The sequence below is a fragment of the Rhinolophus sinicus genome, chromosome 18, assembly GCF_057876585.1.
Source record: "Rhinolophus sinicus isolate RSI-liver-muscle chromosome 18, RSI-T2T, whole genome shotgun sequence".
NCBI lineage: Eukaryota > Metazoa > Chordata > Mammalia > Chiroptera > Rhinolophidae > Rhinolophus > Rhinolophus sinicus.
Window position 1 is genome coordinate 101,896,075 of NC_142518.1, and position 23,973 is coordinate 101,920,047.

Genomic DNA, 23,973 nt, shown 5'->3' on the forward strand with positions numbered 1-23,973 from the left:
GTGAGTGCTGGGAACATGTCTTGTGAGAGTGAAAAATGGAAACATGGGCCCAGGGGAGGCAAAGAGTTTTAAAAAGAGGATAGTTTATAGAAGGCAAAGGGTCAGAGCTCTCGAGTGGGAGGGGGTCCCGAATGGGGGTGGCCCCATGACTGAGGCCAAAGCTCCTACTTTTATACCTTCCCTTGCCTGTTTGGGGAGCTGGCGCCTTCTAATGGAATTTGTCTACCAGGTTTGTTCTGCTTGCCCATCCTGAAGGAATTAGCAAAATAGCCCACTCTTATCTATCAGATCTGCTCCGTTTGTCAGGCCAAAAGGAATTTTATGATTAACCTCAAGGCGTTGTTACATTTTGTCCTGGAGCAAAGGAGTGATTTCAAAACCTGGAGTTTTAGGGTATGGCTGTCTTTGTTTATTCCACCAGGGACCTCCCTGTCTACCTAGCGAGGTGCTAGCTAACCTGTCTCAGAAGTCCTTTGGAGCTTCTTCTCGGTCCAACCACTGAGTTGGTCATCATGGGTTGTTGTACAAAAATCTACTTTTTGTTGCATGTCACAATCCGATCGAGAAATGGTTCATTATTGTTGCATAGAATAAGAGATGATGACACTTCGAAACGCTGATTTTTTTATTTTCGGTCAGCTCATGAGGCACCCACTTACTGAGCTTTTTCATCTTTCCCATTTGCTTCAAATGCCGAATGACCGTAGAATGGTCGACGTCGACTTCTTCGACAACTTCTCGTGTAATTTTACGAGGATCAGCTTCGATGATTGCTCTCAATTGGTCGTTGTCAACTTCTGATCACCGGCCACTACATGCCTCATCTTTAAGGCTCTTGTCTCCTTTGCAAAACTTCTTGACCCACCATTGCACAGTATGTTTGTTAGCATTTCCTGAGCCAAATGCGTTGTTGATGTTGTGTGTTGTCTCTGCTGCTTTACGACCCATTTTAAACTCGAATAAGAAAATTGCTTGAATTTGCTTTTTGTCTAACATCATATCCATAGTCTAAAATAAATATAAACAGCAAGTAATAAGTCATTAGGAAAAAAACATATAGCAAGAAATGTGCATTAAAATGATGTATAACATAACCACATTTATTTAAGAATTATTTGCAGTATCAAACAGCAAATTTCTACAATGCAAAAATCACAGTTACATTTGCACCAACCTAATATTCTAATATTATGATAGATAGGATGTTGCACTAAGTGTCCATTGGTCATCTCTAGGTATCAAAATGTCAAAATGGTAATTTCCCATTTGTGAATTAATAGCAGTAAGATGATTAGGGTTGAGTTCTATGCCAAATGATATCCACCATTTAATAGTTTTTCTTTGTATTGTGTTATTGGAGGAGACACTGGGAAATGTATACTTAATATAGTTATCAAATTTATGTTGACATAATTCCAAAACTAATGGATATCTAAAAATTGAAGGTGAGGCATATTCTTTAGGCCACCTGGCATTATAAATTTTATTATTCTTTGATTTCATTATGAAGGTTTGGTGTTTAATGCCACGAAGAATAAAGGGGTCCTAACACTCTCGGAGAGGATACAATGAATTCAGGATATAATCTTTTAGGGAGTAAACAAGTCATAAATAGGCGATGGTGATCATGAAATTGGTGTTTGTTAAGATTGAGTGAGGGTATTCCATGGGTATTGGATAGTATAAGAATCTTGTAAGCATTGAGTAATGTTTTGAGAATCAGTATTTTGTAAATGGTGGTGTCCTGCAGAAAGAGAGGTATCACTAGAGGTGCACGCCTATCCATGTTTTGTTATGGTAACATTATACCATGTATAGTTGTTGTTATTATCAACAATAGCATATCAAGATAATTAAGGACTTCTATATCAATTTTTAAAAAAAATTCGGCTTATATTCCAAATTCTAACAGTTTTGGGATTGGTGATTCTATAACCCATATAATGTATATGTGTTCCTACATATGTAGAGATATTAGCATAAGTATGGTTGGCATAAAGAATCAGGGGTGCAATTGTGTTGTTGAAAGGTTGTGATTGATTAATACAGATGTTTGAAGTTAAGATAGAGTATAAAGAGGCTTGGGAGATAAATTTAGTTTCATATGTTATGCCTTCTGGAGGTTCATATGATATTTTAGGGAGTTTTGAAGCATTAAAACAAGCAAGTGATGGTTGTAAGGTAATGTTTAAGCAATGTTTGGAAAAAGAACAATTATGGGTAGGTGCATATTGGAAAAGAAGACTGATTTAACTCATAGAAAAATTACCCATATATCCTAAGAGACAGAAATATTGATATTCAGAACAATGTTTGTTTAAATTTAGTATCTACGAGTGTTTTAGTATTATATTCCCTAGGTGAGAAGTGCGTGTGTGTGTCAGTAAGTATAATAGGTGGGAGTCTTGTTGCCAGTTAAGTTCACTAGGAGAGAGTGTCTTCGATGTTTTAGAGAAAAACTGTTCTGAAGTAAGGAATGAAGAGAGGTTAGATATCATTACTGTATTATTTGGTGTACAATGTACCCAGCAGAAATTACCAAAAGTTGGAAAGTTAGGAAAACCTGTAAGGTAATAGTCATGGTAAGTTATATGCTTTTCTGTCCTAGTACTATTGTAGTCTAATGGGTATCCATAAGGAATTGGAACTTTAGTTTGAGGTGGTACAAACCTATAATATGGTGCTGTATATAACGGAATTGCAGTGAATGCTAACGTAGACGATGTTGAAGCAGTGGTGGGTTCCTCATCATAATCACTATCATACATATTATAATCTTCATACTTAGCATATAGGGATGGTTGGTACCAGAACTTATATAGACATTTTATAAAAGATGCATAAGAGTGAGTAAGCAGTTGCATGCATGTAGGTGAACTACAAGTAATGTAAGTTTCAATGTTTGGTATATATGTTGCAGTGTGAGTAAGGTTTTCTATTTTAGAGGTATTAAGGTTTACGAGAAGAGTGTCTTCCTTTTCATCTAGATGTTCAGAATTGACTAGAAAGGATGTCCATTGATTGGATATGTTTGTAAAATCTGGATTAAATCAGCAAGAATAAGGTCTAGTACATTTATCCATAGATTCCTTACATTGTTGAATGGAGAAAGTAGTATGTCCATGTTGATAATGAACAGGTATTTGAATGTGAGCAAAATGGGTTTGAGCACACTCTGTGGGCTTCAAACTATATCTGCAAAAAGTTCTTAGAGAAGCTATTTTTTGTCTATAGGTTGACTGATTATAGTAAGTGCTAAGGATTTCCTCAAAGTAAGGTTATCCACTAAATGATATAGGGGAAAGCTAAGTCATTCTTGAGTACAGTTAAAGGTTTCATTCATAGGTATAAGTGTAAGGAGTAATTGGAGCTTTAATAGGAACAGATGTAGTAACAGTGGCAGAAACGGTACTATTGGTCCTGATCATTGGTGTCAGAGTCATCCTCAAGAGTACACCCCCCCCCAAATCATCATGTAATATGTCTTGAAGCAAATGAGTGCAGTGAGGATGTGGGGGGTGTACACTTTGGAAGTTGATGGGAATGTAGTGTCCCTCAATTCTATCATAGACTGTCTGAATGATACAATGGCTATAGTAAATGAGCATATGACCAAGCACTACTAAATCACAAGTAAAGGCATTTCCTTTCAGTGAGCATTCCCTTGTCACAATACAAGGATTGCTCAAAGTTCACTAAGTCAGGTCTATAGTACCAGGATGGGCTATCAAGTTCAGGACACCAAATTTCAGCTTCGCCTGTCTGGGTGTAGAAATTAGAGTGGCGCCATGTAGTGGCAGGTGGAGCTGGTAGTGAATGTGCAGCTCGCCAATAACAGTGTCAATGACCTGGGCTGACTCACCCATGAAGGAGGCGGAAGCAGATAAAGTCCAAGATGAAAATGCGGAAGTAGATGCAGATGGTGATGGAGAGGCTCGTGGAGTGGGTGCTCATTCCTGTAGTGGGCAAGGAGTTGACTTTACAACAGCATAGGGTGGAAGAGTTAGAACAGAAGGCGATATTTGGGTCCTTTCCAGAGTTGCTGACGTTACTCCAGTCAGAGTCTTTTCACTTTCTAGTGATGGAGTCGATTTCCAACGGGTTTGTTGAAGTTTCAGAGCAACAGGCGGTGCAGCAGGTTTTGAATCTGGTCTTCAATAAAATATAATTATTTGGAGAATAGAGTGGAAAATATACATGCTGTATAGTTGGTTAGAACATAACATGCATGTTTGGTCAAGGGAGAAGTATTAGAATTCGAGCATTGTCCATCCTCACAGAAGAAATAGGAAGAAACAGAAGTGAAGAGTAGGAGAAGCAATAAGAGGTTGATAAATGTAGCTGTAAGAATTCAAATGGGATTCATATTGGGAATCCAAGTTTATACTTAAATATCTTCTTGTTAACGCGGGGAGATATTCGTATCTTTATGTAGTAGTTCCAATTGTCCTCTCACTTCTGTAGTCCAATAAGTGTTTCCATCTCTGTTGGCAAGAATTTTCCTGTTGACAAATAACAGGTTTGTCTCTCCATTTAACAAATACTTTGTAAGGTATTTGATTTCTTGCAAGGGAAGAGGGTTCCCTATCGATATTAATGTCTCTGGGTATAATCATGTCATGAGGTGCAGGTTTATGTAGTCTGATTCTTTGATTTAATTAAAACAAGTAATGTCTAGCTCTTGTTGGAAATTTCAAGTAGGATCCATAGATCTAAGACTTCTTTTAAGTAGACCATTAAATCTTTCAATATATCCTGATGCTGTGGGGTTATAGGAGAGATGAAAGGTCCATTGTATATCTTTCTCTTGTGCATATTCTTGTGTATATCTAGCAGTAAAGTGTGTGCCTTGATCAGATTCAGTTAGTTTCTGGGCTCCATAATGTGCTAACCAATTACCTAAAGCTCTGCCGGTAGCTTGTGCGGTAGTGTTACCTGCTGCATTTTCTATACCTACACTTCAGTACACGTCAACTATAGTGCATGCATATTTCTGTGGATGTTCGTGATCAAGTGGACTTGTAAAATCTATTTGGAAAAGAAGGTTAAAAATGTTAAGTTTAAATGATGAAGGAGGGGCTCTCATTCTAAATTTATCAGAAAATTATTTACAGTTAGGGCAGGAATTAATGGCTTGTCCTATGCCGTGCCATGGGAGTTTGAGGTTCCTTTCCTCAAACCATTTGAACAGTTAATGTGTGCCAATATGGCCTAAAGTTTTGTGTAGCTGTAAAATACCTTCTCTGCTCCAGGAGTGATCAAGTTCTTTCTGAATTTTCCAATCTATTTTGTTCCTTTGTAATTTGATGGGAGGTACAGTTGGTATCTCCCATTCACCTAGTGGGGATTTTTCTAGTTTAAGTTTGATAGGTTTATGCATTAGTTCTTCTAGCTGTGCATTAAATTTGTCTGTCTGCTGCAGTTTTAGTTGTATGATCTCATCTTGTAGTGTTTTCTGTTTTTGTTTTAAGTTTTTCCTAATTTCCTGCTGTTTCTGTTTGTTGATCTATTTGTTTCTCACAATTTCTGTTAATTACGAGGACATTATCTGTGATGTATCTAGTTAACTTGTCTACCTCATTGCTGTATTGCATTTCTTTGCTGTCATCCTTTCTGTGTGCAGAGACGTGTGTGACTAATATTTTTATATGATGACTAGCTTCATCTAATTCTTTCCAATATTCTGCTGACCATAGTTCCTTTCCATTAATCTTCCAATCAGTTTTTTTTTCCATTTGCCTGACCAAATAGCAATGCCATTAGCGATTGCCCATGAATCAGTAAATATGTATATAACATTCTGTTTTTATTCAAGGGATTGTCTAACAGTGAGAACAACAGCAATTAGTTCAACATGTGTAGATTTAGACTTCTCCATTTCCCTCAGGGTCATATGGTCCTCAGATCACAGTGCTGCGCCAATCCATTGTGTACTATGTACCAGAGGTCAGGGAGGCTGATCCGTCTGTAAACTAGGTATTGGTTCAGTATGTCTAAGGGCATCATAAGTGAGCCAAATGTGCTTTTCAAATGGAGAATACTTATTGGAAGAATAAGAGAACTTAGTGGTCCAAAAGCCAACTGGCATAAATGAGGCATCCTTTTTCCATAGAGACCAAGTACCATAGTCTTGGGTAAATAAGATGTCTAGTCTTAATTTAGAGTTCCTTGTGGGATATTGAAGCATGCTAAAGGTTTGTATGTATTCTTTGACTAGGTTTAGGGCTTCCTGTTGGGGAGTGCCCCCTTCAAAATTTTCTGCTTTTCTAGTAACTGCATAAATGGGTTTTAAGATTGCTGTAATGGAATGTGTTGTCTCCAGTAACCAAAGAGTGCAATCAACTTTGAACTTCTTTTTTATTTGTTGGGGTGGCAATATGTTGAATCTTATCTAAAACTTTCTGGGGTATTTTTCTGCCTTCAGATGACCATGTAATGCCTAAAAATTTAACTTCAGTAGATGAGCCTATAGTTTTATCAGAATTAATTGTCCATGCCCTGGACCCTAAGTCCTGGATTAGTTGGTGTATTTCTTTTTCTAAAATGTACGTATTATCATGAGTCATAAGGATGTCATCTGTCTATGAGAGGATAAGACTAGAATATTTAGTTGTGTCAATATGGATTGTAAGAATAGAATGAGCTATTACTGGGCTATTGAGGTAAACTTGAGGTAGTCTTTTAAATCTATATTGTTTGCCTTCCCAAGAAAACGTAGTATATTTGCTAGATTTCACATGTAGGGTATGGCAAAGAACATGTTAGACATGTCTATGGTAACATAGTATTTCTTATTGGCTTGAGTAATTTTATTAATAGCTTCCTCAGTGTCAGGTAGAGCTCCTTCTAATTTAGGTGATTCTTTGTTTAGGTTTCTATAATTTATAGTAAGTCTGTAGTCTCCATTAGGTTTTAATACTGGCCATATAGGGCTATTATATAAATTGGATCTAGTAGGTTCAATAATGTCTTCTTTAAGTAAATCCTGTATTATGTGAGATATTTCCTTATGTACGCCTTTACGAGGGTGCTGCTTAGTGAATATAAGTTTATGTGGTGTAGGTAATATAACTGGGTCAATTTGTACTTGTAGTAGATGGCACATTTTTGAATAATTTCTTCAAAGACCACCAATAATTAAAAATTTGGTATATCGAGTCCATTCTAATTATGTTTTCCAGAATAGGATTAGCATAGAATGCATGTATGAATGGTACTTTAATATATAGTAAGACGTAAGTTTTAATAGGTTGTGCATGTGAAATTTTATTTTCTAATCTTGTAATTCCTATGCTATGGTGGTTTGTATTGGGTATAGTATGATCTTTAATTATTGATATTTGTGATCTAGTGTCTACTAAAAATGTATAGTGTAATAATTGTCCTATTTGTATAGCAAGATTTATGAATGGTCTGTTGTCACCAGGCAGCTTGACAAAGGCTGTCCGGGTCTGTGTCAGCTTTTTGAGAAAAACCTTCAGGTGAAGTTGGTACTTGCCCTTTGTTGTTATTTTGAATTGAATCTGTTATTGTTTTGGAACTGTGGTCTGTCCTGATTTTGTCTAGGATTCCTTTGTGAGTACTGAGTATTCCTTCTGTCCTCATATCTCACACCTCCTGGTGTGTGCCTAAAAAGTTTTCCATTCCCATTTGGTGAAATAAATGGGTTCCTTGGTTTGAAGTTGTAAAATGTTGGTCTAAGTCAGGGGTGTCCAAACTTTTTTCAACGTTTTTCACCAAGGGCCATATGTGGTAAAATACACAAACAGCCGGGCCACTCACTCGAGGTGAAGTACGTATTGCCTCACCTGGTTTATTGAAGTAAACTAAATATATTTTTGGAATTTGCTGCGGGCTAATTAACAATGGATCATGGGCCGCAGTTGGCCCGAGGGCCGCAGTTTAGATACCCCTGGTCTAAATGGTCTAAAATGAAGGTCTGTTTGTAGCTCTAGGATTTTGAGCATTTTTAAAAATATAAATCTGAGTTTAAAGTTTTGTCTAAAATTGTTAAATTTTTGCACATTAAAAGTTTGTTGTATCAAATGTTACTTTGTGGGTCCCTTGTAATTTTGTGTTTAGTCTAAAGACATTTAGCATGTCCTGCATGGTTTGTGCTGTTGATAAAGTATTTGCATAAGGCAGTCTAAGGTGTTCTGGACCTCCTATTAGAACTGTTCTTTTAAAATCATTGATTGCAGGTACCTGAAAAGGTGTAGTATATTTTCTCTGTGTATCATATGCTAGTGCTAGAATGGCTCATTTTCTGATGACTTTCTTGTAAGTCTTTCCACTTTAAAGTGTCACCACACTTAGTAGGGTCTAAGTATGGGTGAACTCTTCTCCAAGAAATAGTTAACCAATCTCAGAGTGTCTCTACTCTGTCTGGATTGGCTTGTGTTAACATCATGATGTGTTCATTTTATTGTAGATTTTCAGTCATAGAACTAATCTGAAGCATTTCAGATCCAGATAACTGTGTAGTATTGGCTCCCAAGTCCCATATCTTGAGTAGCCATTCTACATCTGGCATTTCTTTCTGACTGTAATGACTTCTCATATTTTGTAATTCTGCCCTGGAGTATTCTGTTCCTTCAATTACTTATGCGGGCTGCCCTCATCCATGTTTATAATCTATTACTGTTTTCTTGAGTACGGATATTCTGGCGTGAGTTATCCCCCCCCCAGGGGTCCTCATAGTCATCTTTGTCCTCAGGATGGGGGTTCCCAAGTCGAATATCAGGATCTATAGTCTCTGAAAGCCTATTTCTTACTGACTTGAGTCCGCTTTGTGCCAGGGACTTTCCTTTTTGTCTGTCATTGTCTATCTGAGAAATGGTTTTCAGCAATATAGCTGGAATCTCATTTTTCTCAGCCCTTGTCAATAAGGGATTTCCATTGCTAGGATATTTGAAGTCTAGACTGATATCATCAATGATCTTAGTAAGTAACTTCTTTTTAACAATTTCCTCAGTCGAGTACCAAGGGTCCTCTCCTGGGAGATTGGCCTCAGGTCTTTTTGTTGTTTTAAGTTTTTTGAACACCTTAAACATTTTTAAGAAAGTTTAGTTGCAAGTTTATACCAGCAAATAACCTCCTGTTTTTTCCACTTCCAGATCAGCCAGTGATATTTATAGATGTTTTGTCTTAATATTTCTTCCTCTCTCTCTGCTAACACTTACAAAATTATTCTATTCAGACTCATGTAATGGGTTTCACTACATTGCCAAATGGATAAATTTCTAATTTTAAGGTTCTTAGTTTTAATGGAAGTATAGGTTAATACCTTGTCTATTAGTTAACCTGTCTTATGTGGGAACCTTAAATAGTGATTGAATAGTAAAGGAAAATTTTCATAGTTAGAAATCAGTAATATTTCATGGCGGAATCCCATTGACTACTCCAATTGTTGTGAGCGGGACACAACAGAGTAGCAGTCTCACACACGTTTGTGTCTTTCCACAATGGCAGACTTTATTAGAATAAAGCCATGGATCTAGTCCTACTGTCTCAGTTTCCCACGGGCGTTAACCAAGGCTCCGGCCAGAGCACAGCCTCCAGTAGTTGAGGGAGAGCGGTTTCACACAAGAGGGTTGTCACACAGGTTCGCAAGCAATAGGGTTAGGCAGGTGAACAGAGTCTTAGGAAAGAAGGATGAGAGAGTCTGGTGTTCAGCCAGAGTCCCTACCGCGCTGGGGTGCAGAGCGTCAGGCATCAGGCCGGGCTGGTGAGACTGTCAGGAGACCAGGCTTCAAAGGCTCCATCTGGGACGAGTGCGGGTGCGGCTGTCAGCTCGTCAGTTGAGGCCTGAGCCAGCAGCCCTCAGAGAGCTCTGATTTTATGCTCGAGACTGGGTGCGGTGCCCCCATCTGCAGTCTGATAAAGCTGTGCACATGGTCACACTCCACCCTGCGTCTGGAGTTATCTGGTTAGGGTGTTCACTGGGTACACCTTTCACGTGATGCTCTGGTATGATTGTCACTTTGTGACTGACATAGCTCTCAGAGTCATAGTTAATGCTCTATACACTGCTTTAGCATACCTGAGGTAGAATATTCCTCTTAGTTATGGTGGTTCACAATGCAGTGATTCTCAGAGTCAGTGTGGGAATGGGGCCATATATAATTCTGAGGACCTTATTATGTGTAGCCTGAAATGCCCCTCCCCCCAAACTCCTCACTGGGGGATTTAACTTTTATTTTTATTTTTGAAAAGTTTTCAATTATAGTTGACATACAATATTATATTTGTTTCAGGTGTACAGCATAGTGGTTAGATATTTATATAACTTACGTGGTGCTCCTCCCTGGAGAATTTTAATATGAATGCTCTCTCATAGCTTCTCAGCCTACTGAAATCCTACCTAGTTTTCTGGAGATTTCTCTGAACTTTCTTATTCATCAACCATTCATCCCTTCTCTGAACTTCTACAGAAGTTATAGAGCCCATACCATTTAACCTAGTTTAATGAGTAGACTGAATGGTCTGACTCGAGAAAGTGTACTTTATTAGAAGTTAGAAGACATGAATTTTGGTTCGTGCCCATGTGCCCCCACTGGGCAAGTAACTCACTTATTCTGATTCCCATTTGTTAAATGAGGGTGGTGGTGGTGGTAGTAGTAGTAGTAGTAGTAGTAGTAGTAGTAATAAGTCTTCCTCCCTCATCAGGCTAATGTGAGGGTCAAATAAGATGATTCTTGCAAATATATTTTGGAAACTCAAAACAGTGATCAGTGACACGCTGTCTAGTGTTGAAATTTAGTTGTTTCATTGACATTAACAGTTTTGTTTCTCTGATATGATTATAAGCACCTTGAGGAGAGAGATCAACTTTAATGTTTTTTCTTTAACTCCTTATAGGGCTGCATATATAACAAATATTTAGAGCACTTATTGTTTTTCCTATTATCATTTGCATTTATGTAGTGCTTCATAGTTGCCAAAGCATTTTCACATACATTATATCCATCTCCATTTTTATATAGTAGAAGATGGAAATTTTGGGAGACACAGTGACTTTCCCAAGGCCACACAGTTAGTGGAGTTGTTGAAACTATCACACAGGTCTGCACATTTGCAGCATGTGGCTCTTTTCACTGTGTGATTTGACCTTTTATAATGTGAGTGCTACCAAAGAGGTGCTTTATTCTAGGTAGTTCATGCAGTTCTGGTTATAGAAGAATTTGACTTGTAAACCTTCTGGGAGTGACATTTCCTGATTCTCTACAGCTGGCTGCGCCTGTGCAGTTGACAGCTTCATTTTCTCTTTCATTATAAAAGCAACGGTAGTTAGTGTGTGGCGCATTCCCAGAGTGATGTGTGGTTTGGGGCTCCTCCATTTCAGTGCAGCCAATTCTTAAGTTTTGAGATTGTGGATTTTCCAAGGTCTCCGTTTGGCTGTTCTTTTCCTTTTCTGTTGCTGCCCACTTTTTGTACATGTCACTGTGAGCTAGGATTCCCAAGCTGAGAAGATCACCAAGCAAGGGTGAGAATGGGGAACCAATTTCAGTCCTAGAATGTGACACTTTTCCACCACCCTGCACAAAATATTTTAGAGAAGAGGTTGAAGTTATTGGACAAGAACACAGTTTTAAATTATCTGGGTATTTTTCCCCTCCATATTCTCCTGGTCCTAATTTAGTACTGACTCTGCCATCCAAATTAATCCCAAACAAAAGAAAACAGTCAATGAAAGACATTGTATCCTAATTATTATAATTAAAATCCAAATATAATATAAGTCAAAACATGCTCCTTAAATCACCCTAGAATTTGATCAGAAACGAGGTTAATGGTGATACAGTGAACTACCGACAAGTCCTTCACACAATTCTCACCAATTTTTATAATGATTTTGACATTTCGTCAAAGCTCAGGAGGAAACTAAGCAATTATTTGTTTGACTTTAAAAATCACATGGTGGCAGAATGTACTCAAGGGACTACAAATGTAATGCTTTGAAAGAGGAGAACTGTAGTGGGTGTGCATCACAACTGAAATTACAGCAAGTGTCAATATGTCAGCTGCAAAGTGACAGGTGTTCCACGTGGTATTTAAGGTTAATGAGTGGTATTTCACTTTGCCAGAGTGACCAGAAAACTTTGAAGATGTGTGCTCATCTTAGAAATGAGCTGCTTAAAACAAGAGTCTAGAGGAAGCTAATGCAGCTTAAAAAGCAGCAAAATGATATCGCAATAGTGTTAGTAATAATAATGCAACTGCCATTTATTTGGTGCATACAATATGCCACCAGATACACTTAATGCATGTACCTCTATTATCTCATTTGTCCTCAGTTAAACCTTGTGAGATTGCTCCATTTACTACTGAGAAAACAAAGGCTCAAGGGGTGGAAAACTGGGACTTGAACCCAGCATCTATCACATTCCAGAGCCCAGTTTCCTAACCTTCATCTATTGCATGAGTCTTGTGTCAGATCTAACATTTGCTGCTGTGTGACCTTGGAGAAGATACTTTCCCTCTCTGGAAATTTCTCCATCTGTAAAATGAGGGGACTTGATTGTGGGTTTTCCTATCTCTAAAGTCTTTTAAGAAAGAATGGGTACATAGACTCTTTGGATGAGGTAAAATGTGGTAGAGAAGTGGGGGGAACTGATGTGAAAAGGGTGTGAGCATGAAAGAAACTTTGAGTTTGAATGGGCACTCTTGCTCTGTGATGTGAACCCTCTTCTACTTCTGGCCCAGTTTACGCCTTTCTCACCACCCTTCTTTGTTATTCTGGGCTTTAGAAAGCCCTAGAGGGAGTGAGAAGAGTATCTGGATATATTCTTTGTTTTTTCCTCTCATTAGCACACTAGCCTCTGGAGGTGAGCACACCTTAATGGCCTGGGTCTGAAGCAATGAAGATAAGGAGAAAGCCCTACAATGAGAGTCAAGAAACTAGAAGTTTCTTGTTGATAATACTATTGAATCAGTGAATGACTGATTATGTAGTTTCATTTCTCCTCACATCTGTGAAAAGAAAATTCTTCAAGAGGTTACTCCAAATTCTTTTTTTAAAATGTATCTCAATTTGCCTTCTATCCTGAGAGATTTTTAAAAAGTAATTGGTGTTATTTTGTGTAGCCATTGTTCTGTAAGGTGGGTCTCTTTAATTTTTAAGGAGTTTTTTGGTCTTCTCAAGGTCAGGCCACTTTTAAAATACAATTTTCTCGAATATTATATTTTAGTGTTCCGAGAGAGCCAGGATTTACACTCCTGAGAAGCGAAGATTTCTGAAAGCCCTTTTGATGGAAACTACGGTTCACAATGATCAAAGTCTCCTCCCAATGTGTTACTTTCTTTGAAAAGCTCAAAAGCACATTGTTCCTCCCCAGTGTATCCCCTACAGAAATTCTTGCACAGCTGCCTAGAAGACATGCACTCAAATGTTCATTTTAGCATTATTAGTGATATCAGAAATTATAAGTATTATAAGTATTCTATCAATGGAAAAATGGATAAATTACATATATTCATATATGAAATGAACTACAGCTATATCTGTCAACATGGGTGAATCTCAGAACTGTCAGGCAAAAATTGCTGAATGATAAATACAGTAGAATACCATTTATACAAAGTTTAAAACCATGCAAAATGTATCCGTTTGGATAAACTAGGTTATGCTGCTTTAATAAACATTCCCAAATCTCAGTGGCTTAAAGCCGTGATATGTTCAGTATGGATTCTCTGAGGCCTCTGTTCATTTTATCACATGCTTCACTGGTCACCAATGGGAAGCAGATAAAGTGGCTTGTATGGTAGTTCTTAAAGCTTCTGCCTGGAAGTGACACATTTCATTTTCACTTACATTTCATTGTCCAAAGCAAGTCACATAGCTATGCTGACCTTTAAAGGGACTGGGAAGTCTAATCTTAGCATTTGCTTTCATGGGAGAATCACCCCAAGTATTTGGTGAATAACTTTAATAACTACTAGCCTAAATAATACTCTATAGTGCATACGGATATATACAAGTATAGTAAAAGTATACCGATTTGAATGGAAATATTGAACACCAAATTCAGATTAGTGATGCCACTGTGGAGGGAGGACAAGAAGGGTGTGGGACGGGGTGAGAAAGCTGGGTAGCTGGTGTCTGCCATTTCACTTAACTCTCTACCTTTCCCCACTCTGCTCTCTGCCTGGAGAGGCTGACCTGTATGGACTGCATCGATGGGTTCTCCACGTTCTCTGGCTTCAGGTTGGGTTTAGACAACGGGGAAGCCAGCAGGAGATAGAGTATTCTCGTGGCTTCCTTTCTGTGAAGTCACTTCAAACTAACTATGTCCCTTGACCAGGGGTCTCTGTTACTTCCAAAGTGGCCAATTCTGCTTGATTATTCCTTGGATTCCAGGCCCCTCTCCCTTTCTTACCCATTTGGGCCTAGGGGTGGTAACAGCTTAGTTGCTACTAGCTCTAAGTTTCTGTACTATCCATTGTAGTTCTCTTACACCCACACCTTTTTAAATAGCCCCTTTCTAATCAAACTCTCTTGGAATGAGCCTATACTGAGTGTGTCATGATGTTTCTTCTTGGGACCCTGATGGATACCTAAAGATAAACGGGGTTTCTATAATGTTTAGTTCGTATGCTTAGTTGCTAGTACATAGATATTCATTATAATAGTCTCTATGCTTTTTGCATGTATAAAATATTTCATAATTAAAGAACAAACTGCAAAAATTATGTTAGCACACTGTAAACATCATAGTACTCTTCTCCCCAAAACCTTTAAAATGCCATTAAAAAAAGCCTATTCTACTGACAGTCTTTGCAGATTCAAGTTGGTTTTTGTTCCTTTTCCCTTTGTGATTTTTTTCTCACTTTCATAAAAAATATAGTAGGAGTTCTGTTAGGTGACCTCTGAGTAGTGTCTGGTTCCTCTATGAAACACATAATGCACATAGTACGTGTAAACTCATGACTGGTAGGTACTCCTTGTATGCTCTGTGGCCATTTTCCCATTGGTTGAGTTGTATGCTGACCAAGAATCATTTGTGTGTGTTTACAAATCTTTTTGTATACTAAGTAAGCTTGATATCATAATTATTTAATTAAATGTCATGGAAGCCAATGAGATATAACTGTAAAAAGAAAGGTTTTTGCTTGTTTGTTTGTTTTTTAGGAATGTTCAGATAAAAGCCTTGGAAGGACACAGTAAAGGTAAGCCTCTCAGATAAAGATAAATTTGTATGAGTTAGGTGTGAGCAAGAAAATAAAAATATTTGGAAAAAATTATAAGGCTTCTCTCAGATTGTTTGGCAAGTGTTTTTCTTTCTTTAAAGTTATTGCTCCAATTCAAATAAAGTATAACTAGATATTATGGTGTGTTTACTATGAAATATGCATTTCCCAAAAGATGATCAGAACGCCAATCACTTGATGCATCTCAAAGAGAAGCCTTGGCTGCACATCAAAGGACTGGTAAAAGAATGTACACTTTCATGTTTTATGTTAAAACGATGGAGAAAACTATAAAATTCTGATGAAAGAAATCAAAGAAGATCTAAACAAATAGAGCTATACTTGTGCATGGATAGAAAGATTCAATAATGTCAAGATGTCAGTACTCTCCAACTTGACCTATAGCTACAATATGCAGTCCCAATCAAAATCTCAGGAAGTTATTTTATGGATATTGACAAACTGATTCTAAAGTTTACATGGAAAGGCAAAAAACTAGAATAGCTAACACAGTACTGAAGAAGAAGAACAAAGTTGGAGGACTGGCACTACCTAAATTCAAGACTTACTATAAATTAAGTCTTACTATAATTAAGACAGTGTGGTAGTGGTGAAAGAATGGAAAATTTATCAAAAAACAGAATAGAGAGCCCAGAAATAGACCCAATTAAGTATAGTCAACTGATATTTGACAAACGACCAAAGGCAATGCAATGAAGAAAAGATAGTCTTTTTAATAAGTCATAGAACAACTGGACAGCCACATACAAAGAAAATGTATCTAGACACAGATCTTTCATACCACTTAACTCAAAATGGATTGCAGACCTAAATGTAAAGTGAAAAACTATAAAATGCATAGAAATTAACCTAGGAGAAAACCTACATGGGTATGGCAATGACTTTTTTTTGATATAACACCAAAGGCACAATCCATGAAAGAAATAATTGATAACCTGGACTTTATTAAAACTATAAACTTCTGCTCTGCAAAAGATGCTGTCAAAGGAATGAGAAGACAAACCACAGACTGGCAGCAAATATTTCCAAAAGATATATCTGATAAAGGACTGTAATCAAAAATATGCAAAGAACTGTTAAAATTCAAAATGAAGAAACAAAAACTCATAGATACAGACAATAGTTTAATGGTTACCAGAGGGTAAGGGGGGGTGGGGGGAGTGGTAGAAGAGGGTAAAGGAGGTCCAATATATGGTGATGGAAGGAGAACTGACTCTGGGTGGTGAACACACAATGTGATATACAGATGATGTAATACAGAATTGTACACCTGAAACCTATGCAACTTTACTAACAATTGTCACCCCAATAATCTTTAATTAAAAAAAATAGATAAAAAAACTCACAAAATAAGAAAATATTTGAAGAAAAAAAGTTATGTTGCTTACATGCACTATGTAGCTAGGCCTTAATGGTTGGATCTATACTGAACATGTACAGAATTTTTAAATCATTATTCCCTAAACAATACAGTATAACAGTAACTTACATAGCATTTACATTGCATTAGGTATTATAAGTAATCTAGAGATAATTTAAAGTAAATGGGAGCATGCGTGTAGGCTATGTGCAAATACTGTGCCATTTTATATAAGAGACTTGAGCATCTGTGGATTTTGGTATTCACAGAGCATTCTGGAACCAATCCCCCACTGATATCGAGGAACAACTGTACTGTAGTCATATGACCCAGGAATCATGCTCCTTGATATTTACCCAAAAGAACTGAAAACTTGTATCACACAAAAACCTGCACATGCATGTTTATAACAGCTCTGTTCGTAATTGCCAAAACTTGAAATCAACCAAGATGTCCTTCAGTAAGTGAATGGATAAATAAACTGTGGTAATTCCAGACAATGGACTATTATTCAGCGCTAAAAAGAAATGAGCTATCAAGCCATGAAAAGACATGGAGGACTCTTTTTTTTTTAAATTAAATTTATTGGGGTGACAATTGTTAGTAAAATTACATAGATTTCAGGTGTACAATACTGTATTACATCATCTATAAATCCCATTGTGTGTTAATCACCCAGAGTCAGTTCTCCTTCCATCACCATATATTTGATCCCCCTTACCTTCATCTCCCACCCCCCACCCCCCACCCCCCTTACCCTCTGGCAACCACTAAACTATTGTCTGTGTCTATGAGTTTCTGTTTCTCATTTGTTTGTCTTGTTCTTTTGTTGTTTTTGGTTTATATACCACATATCAGTGAAATCACATGGTTCTCTGCTTTTTCTGTCTGACTTATTTCGCTCAGCATTACACTCTCAAGATCCATCCATGTTGTCACAAATGTTCCTATATCATCTTTTCTTACCGCCAAATAGTATTCCATTGTGTATATATACCACAACTTCTTTATCCATTCATCTATCGAAGGGCATTTTGGCTGTTTCCATGTCTTGGCCACCGTAAACAAAGCTGCAATGAACATTGGAGCACACGTGTCTTTATATCTAAATATTTTCAGATTTTTTGGGTAGATACCCAGGAGAGGGATTGCTGGGTCATATGGTAATTCTATTCGTAATTGTTTCAGGAACCTCCACACTGCCTTCCAAAACGGCTGCACCAGTCTGCATTCCCACCAACAGTGTATGAGGGTTCCTTTTTCCCCACAGCCTCTCCAACACTTGTTACTATTTGTCTTGTTGATGATAGCCATTCTGACTGGGGTGAGGTGATATCTCATTGTGGTTTTGATTTGCATTTCTCTGATGATTAGTGATGTTGAGCATTTTTTCATATGTCTATTTGCCATTTGTATGTCCTCTTTGGAGAAGTGTCTCTCCAGGTCCTCTGCCCATTTTTCAATTGGGTTGTTTGTTTTTGTTTTTTTGTTGTTGAGTTGCATGAGTTCCTTGTATATTCTGGATATTAGCCCCTTATCGGAGGCACTGTTTGCAAAAATCTTCTCATGGAGGACTCTTAAATGTATATTACTAAGTGAAAGAAGCCAATCTGAAAAGGCTACATACAGTATGGTCTAAAAAATAAAGTCTATTAAAATAGACTTTATAATTTTTGATTCCTGTTTTGACTGACTTTCTGAAATCCTTACATTAAATAAGAGGTCTTCTATATTTGCACAGAAAAAAAGACTCGAGAAGAAATATATCAATATTTTAAAGACCCTTATTCCTGGGTGGTATATTACCGGTGAATTTTTATTCTCTTTACGTGTTTTTTTTTATTTTTCACATATTTTATAATAAACATTTAAAATGTAAAGGGTTATCTTAAAAATATTAAAAATATCGTGGAAGAGTAAATGTATCCTAGACTATAGGGCAATTCTTTAGCATTTACCTTAAAAATCTTTTTATTGTTCTGACAGTTATAACATTTAAACTATATTTGAAATTAATATCCTGTCCTGGTGTAAATGCTTAAATATCCCAGAAGGTTTTGGGTTTGTTTGTCCTTTGCTGTGAGGAAATGGCTGCCTGGAGTTCCTTTCTGTCATCCATATGATGTGATATGGATTCTAGAAAATTTTATGTCTTCTTGTAAGTATGGCAAAAATTGCCTGCTTGTTGTAAATATCAATTTGTTGGAAGATCTTCATAATTTTGGGTTTATACACTGTCTGTAAATCCACTCTTTCCTTTTTTGCCTCAAGGTATACTTGAAAATAGAGTGTTTCATCGTGTAAGTAATTTTCCATAAAATATCAGAAATAAATAACACAAAAAGAGTACACTTGAGTGAAATGTATCGAGTATCATTATGTAAGTGCATTACAGAAACTGAACTTGTGAAAGATCAGATTTTTTTCACGAAGTGCTCCAAAGGAAGTAGAAAATATCACATTTAGTCTAGATAGAAAATTAGGAATGAAAAACTGTAACAACCAATGGGTGCAACTTTTAGAATCTACTTGTTTCTAATAAAATAGCAGTCATTGCCAGAATGAAGCTAGGATGTGGTCTTCCCCAAGTTGCTTTGTCTTTAGTTGGCTTATCCTAGTCAGTCACCTTTAGTTACCACTGTGCAATCCAGACTTCTACCAGAATGATTCCTGTGGTGAGGAGAGACATAGGTATTGTAGTGCTGAAAGCAAGCTTTGCTGCCCTATCCCAGTTTATTTCTACCTTTGAGTACTTATATGTCGATCTGTACACTTAATTCTGGAATGTACAGTCTAGAAGGGAAGACTGACATTTACACAATTCATGCCAAGCCCAGGCAAACTATGATCAGCATTAGAAGGGCCAAAGTACTGCTAGTACTTTGCGCAAAGAGGGAATAGAATTTGGGCAATGGAGAGGAAGGTAGTAACATCTGAGCTGAGGCTTGAAGGATGATAGGCACTCAGGGTCTGGTGAGAAGCCGATTTTGTTTAGCATAATGGCTTCCTGAAGTTTGATTATCTCAACAAACTAAGAAGTTTGATTTCTGGGTCAAGGTTAGAACTGGTAAGAGCTGAGCTTTAAGAATAATGCTCTACTCTTGAGAGTGGAGCGCACTGGGGAAAAGGGTAAGAGTGGGATGCATAGCAGCCCTACCATAGAAACAAACACAGGGAGGCAGCCAAAATGGGGAGACAAAGAAACATGTCCCAAATGAAAGAACAGAACAAAATTCCAGAAAAAGAACTAAACAAAATAGAGGCAAGCAATCTACCAGATGCAGAGTTCAAAACACTGGTTATAAGGATGCTCAATGATTTCAGTGAGAACTTCAACAAAAAGATAGGAAACATAAAAAATGGAGATAGAAACCATAAAAAAATAACCAGTCAGAAATGAAGAATACAATAACTGAAATGAAGACAACATTAGAAGGAATCAACAGTAACTTAGATGAAGCAGAGGTTTGAGTCAGCAATTTGAAAGATAAGGCCACAGAAAACACCCAATCAGAACAGCAAAAAGAAAAAGGAATCCAAAAAAATGAGGATGGTTTAAGGAGCCTCTGGGACAGCAGCAAGTGTACTAACATTTGCATTATTAGGGGTACCAGAAGGAGAAGAGAGAGAAAGCAAGGAATTGAAAACGTATTTGGAGAAATAATGGCTGAAAACTTCCCTAACCTGATGAAGAAAATAGACATACAAGCCCAGGAAGCACAGAGTCCCAAACAAAATTAACCAAACAGGCCCACACAAAGACACATCATAATTAAAATGTCAAAGGTTAAAGACAAAGAGAATCTTAAAAGCAGCAAGAGAGAGGCAGTTAGTTACCTACAAGGGAGACCCCATATGACTGTCAGCTGATTTCTCAGCAAAAAGTTTGTAGGCCTTAAGGGATTGGCACAAAATATTTAAAGTGATGGAATGCAAGGATATACAACCAAGATTACACAGTAAAGCTATCATTTTGAAAGAGCTTCCCAGACAAGAAAAAGCTAAAGGAGTTCATCAGCACCAATCCAGGATTACAATGAATATTAGAGGGACTCCTTTAAGATGGAAAAAAAAGATAAATAATATGAATAATAAAATGACAATAACTACATATTTATTGACAATTACTTTCAATGTAAATGGATTAAATGCTCCAATCAAAAGACAAAGGGTGGCTAGCAGCGGCGGGATGTCTCAGTTGGTTAGAACTTGACCTCTCAACAACAAGGTTGCTGGATCAACAAGGTTGCATGGGATGGTGGGCTGAGCCCCCTGCAACTAAAGATTGAAAACACAACTGGACTTGGAGCTGATGGGCCCTGGAGAAACACCCTGTTCTCCAGTATTCCCCAATAAATTTTTTTTTTTTAAAAAGTGCTTCTTCATTAAAAAAAAAAAAAGAGCAAAGGATGCCTAAATGGATAACAAAACAAGACCCTTCCATATGCTGCCTACAAGAGACTTACTTCAGATTGAAAGACACACACAGACTGAAGATAAAGGAATGGAAGAAGATATTTCATGATAATGAAAACAAACAACAAAAAAAGCTGTGGGAGCAATGCTTATACCAGACAAAATAGACTTTAAATCAAAGGTTACAACAAGAGACAAAGAAGGACCCAGGGTATTAATTCCGCTTCAGGGTATTTATCCATAGTAACCCAAAACACTACTTCGAGGGGACATGTGCATCCATATGTTCATTGCAGCATTGTTTACAATAGCCAAGATGTGGGGGAAGCCTGGGTGTTCATGGATGGATAAATGGATAAACAGGAGGTGGTATATATATATATATAATGCAATGGAATATTAGTCATAAAAATGTATGAAATCTTGTCATCTGCAACAACATGGATGGACCTGGAGGGTATTTTGCTAAGTGGAGTAAGTCAGACAGAGAAAGACAAATGTCATATGATTTCACTTATATGTGAAATCTAGAGAAGAAGATAAATGAACAAACAAAACAAACTCATAGATACAGAGAACATTTTGATGGTTGCCAGATGGGAGGAGCGGTAGGGGGATGGGTGAAAAAGAGGAAGGAATTAAGAATTACAAGTTAGTGGTTACAAAATAGTTATGGAGATATATACAATAGGGAATATAGCCAGTAATATGGTAATAACTATGTGTAGTGCCAGGTGGGTGCTAGATTTATCAGGGTAATGACTTTGTAAGTGTATAGATGTCTAATCACTATGTGTACACCTGAAACTAATATAATATTGTGTGTCAACTGTAATTGAAAAATTTAAAATTAGTTTAAATAATAATAAAAAGTTAAAAAAATGATCAGGAAGATCAGTTTCTGGTTCCAGCCGTCAGCTTCCTTATCTATAAATACATCAGCGGCCAGTATAAAGAATTCTTGAAAGTATAATATATGTGGGTTTTCTGGGTGTGGAGTTTGTACTGTTATTTTATTTGGATTTCTTTTTTTGGCATCTGTAGTTAACTCTTTATTATTAGATAATGGAGGTAAATGAAGGGTGGACATCTCAAAGAGACAAATAATCACAAACCTCTGTTATCCTGACTTTGGGAATCCTTGACATATCCCTTACTCATATCAGAAGAATAGCCTAAGGACAGAAAGGCAAGATACACATTTGCCTTCTTCCACTTAGCAGGAATGAGGTACTGATCTCTGTAGCCTCCACCTATATTTATACAAGTAAAATGTTGGGGAAAGTCTGACATTTGTTTGGAGACTATGCCTCTGTGGTTTATATTGCCTGATTTATTGTCTCAGCATCTCTTTCCCACGAGAGAACATCTGTATCTTCTTGGAAGGAAATTGTTTCTTCCAATCAAAACAAGTTGTTCTAGTAGAGAATCTTGGTGACAGGGATAGGCACACAAGAGAGAGAATGGGAACATTGGAGAGGGCAGCCAGGTGGTATTTGAGGTCTCAGTTCCAACTGTTCTGAGGCGAGACATACCCTTTGGTTTGATTATGTGAACCATTAACTTTCTATTTATATATAAGGTTAGATTTGAGTTTCTGTTCCTTGTAAGAAGAGTCTCAAAGAAAATAATCTTAATCTGTTCACTCTTTTTCCATTCCTCCACAATTGCCGTGGTTAATAGTCTTACGACCTCTTACTTCTACTGTTAAAATACAAACTTCTCCATGTTCACTGATGAAGTGAATAGTTGTGTTTCATTTTATTGCAGGTCTCTCTTTATGGCTGTGTGATCTGTGCTGATGCGTGGAGTCCCATTCTTTGAAGGGCTTTGGGCATGGTTTAATGCTCTGCTGTTGGTATCTTGAAATTCTTAATAATTTTATTTTTGATCTTGTTTTCTGTAATTGAAGTGTTATGGGACAAAGAAATATGTGCATAAGCAGTGGAGATGTGGTAGGCCTTGGCTCAGGACTAGGGGCTCAATGGGTGGCAGGCAGTGTGCAAGCTGAGCAGTTGGCATGGCTGCCCGGTGCACACACATACACATGCACAATGCAATCTGGGGTCCCTAACAGGGTGGTGGGGCTGAAATCTGAGCTCAGATTGGGGGCAGTGATGGTGGCAAGCAACAACAGAGACATTAATAGTGATGGCAGCAGCTACAGATCAGAGAGAGAGGTAGTATTCCACATGGGGCAAGTGCTGGGGCCCAAGGTGGGAGCTGACTTACCTGTATATCTTCAGAGCCTATCCCTGTAACATGCTCAGATATTAATTCTCTGACCTGAATATCAGGACAGCGGCTGCCTGTGCTCATGCAGTAAATCTATTAGTAAATTATTTAAAATAAAATCATATACATGGACATTGTAATAACCATTTCGGGGAGTTATTAGAATTTCTCAAGGAGTTTAGAATTTCTGGTTTTGAAAACGGCAACATTGCAAAGGAAATATCCAGAGGCTTAGAAACAGAAATCAAATTTACATGTCATTACATTTCACTGAAAAGAACACTATTTTCATATGAAGACTTGGACCTTGGTGTTTCTGCTTCTCTGGTTGAACAGTGAGTAGTAAATAACGATGATCTATGGAGAAAATGCAAAAAGTATGGTGCTTCCAGAAGGAAAATATTAAGATAATGAAAGGTCTAGACCAGGGCTGAACAATAGTACTTTTTGCAATGATGATGATGGGAATCTCCTCTATCTAGTATAATAATTTCCAGTACACTGCTAGCCACATGTGGCTATTGAGCACTCGGAATGTGGCTAGTATGGCTGAAGAAGTGAATATTTTAATTACTTTGAATTTATTTTATTTCTTTTTATGTTATAGTCCTTTATTTTTTTCAGAATTATTTATTTTTCAGTTACATTTGACATTCAATATTATTTTGTGTTAGATTCAGGTGTACAGTATAATGGGGAGATATTTGTACATTTTATGCAGGAATCCTCCTGATTAGTCAAGTACTCACCAG

General features: G+C 37.4%; 1 protein-coding gene across 3 annotated transcripts in view; it reads left to right on the forward strand.

Annotated features, from left to right (window-relative positions):
• Positions 1-23,973, forward strand: part of LOC109436883 (melanoma-associated antigen 8-like) — a 124,242-nt gene that overhangs the window by 79,589 nt on the left and 20,680 nt on the right. Inside the window, exon 2 of one of the 3 annotated variants that reach the window (XM_088795009.1) lies at positions 15,131-15,168. The exons of the other annotated variants lie outside the window; for them this stretch is intronic. The gene's annotated coding sequence lies outside the window, so the exon portion shown is untranslated. The remainder of the gene's footprint in view (positions 1-15,130; positions 15,169-23,973) is intronic. 3 annotated transcript variants of the gene reach the window in all.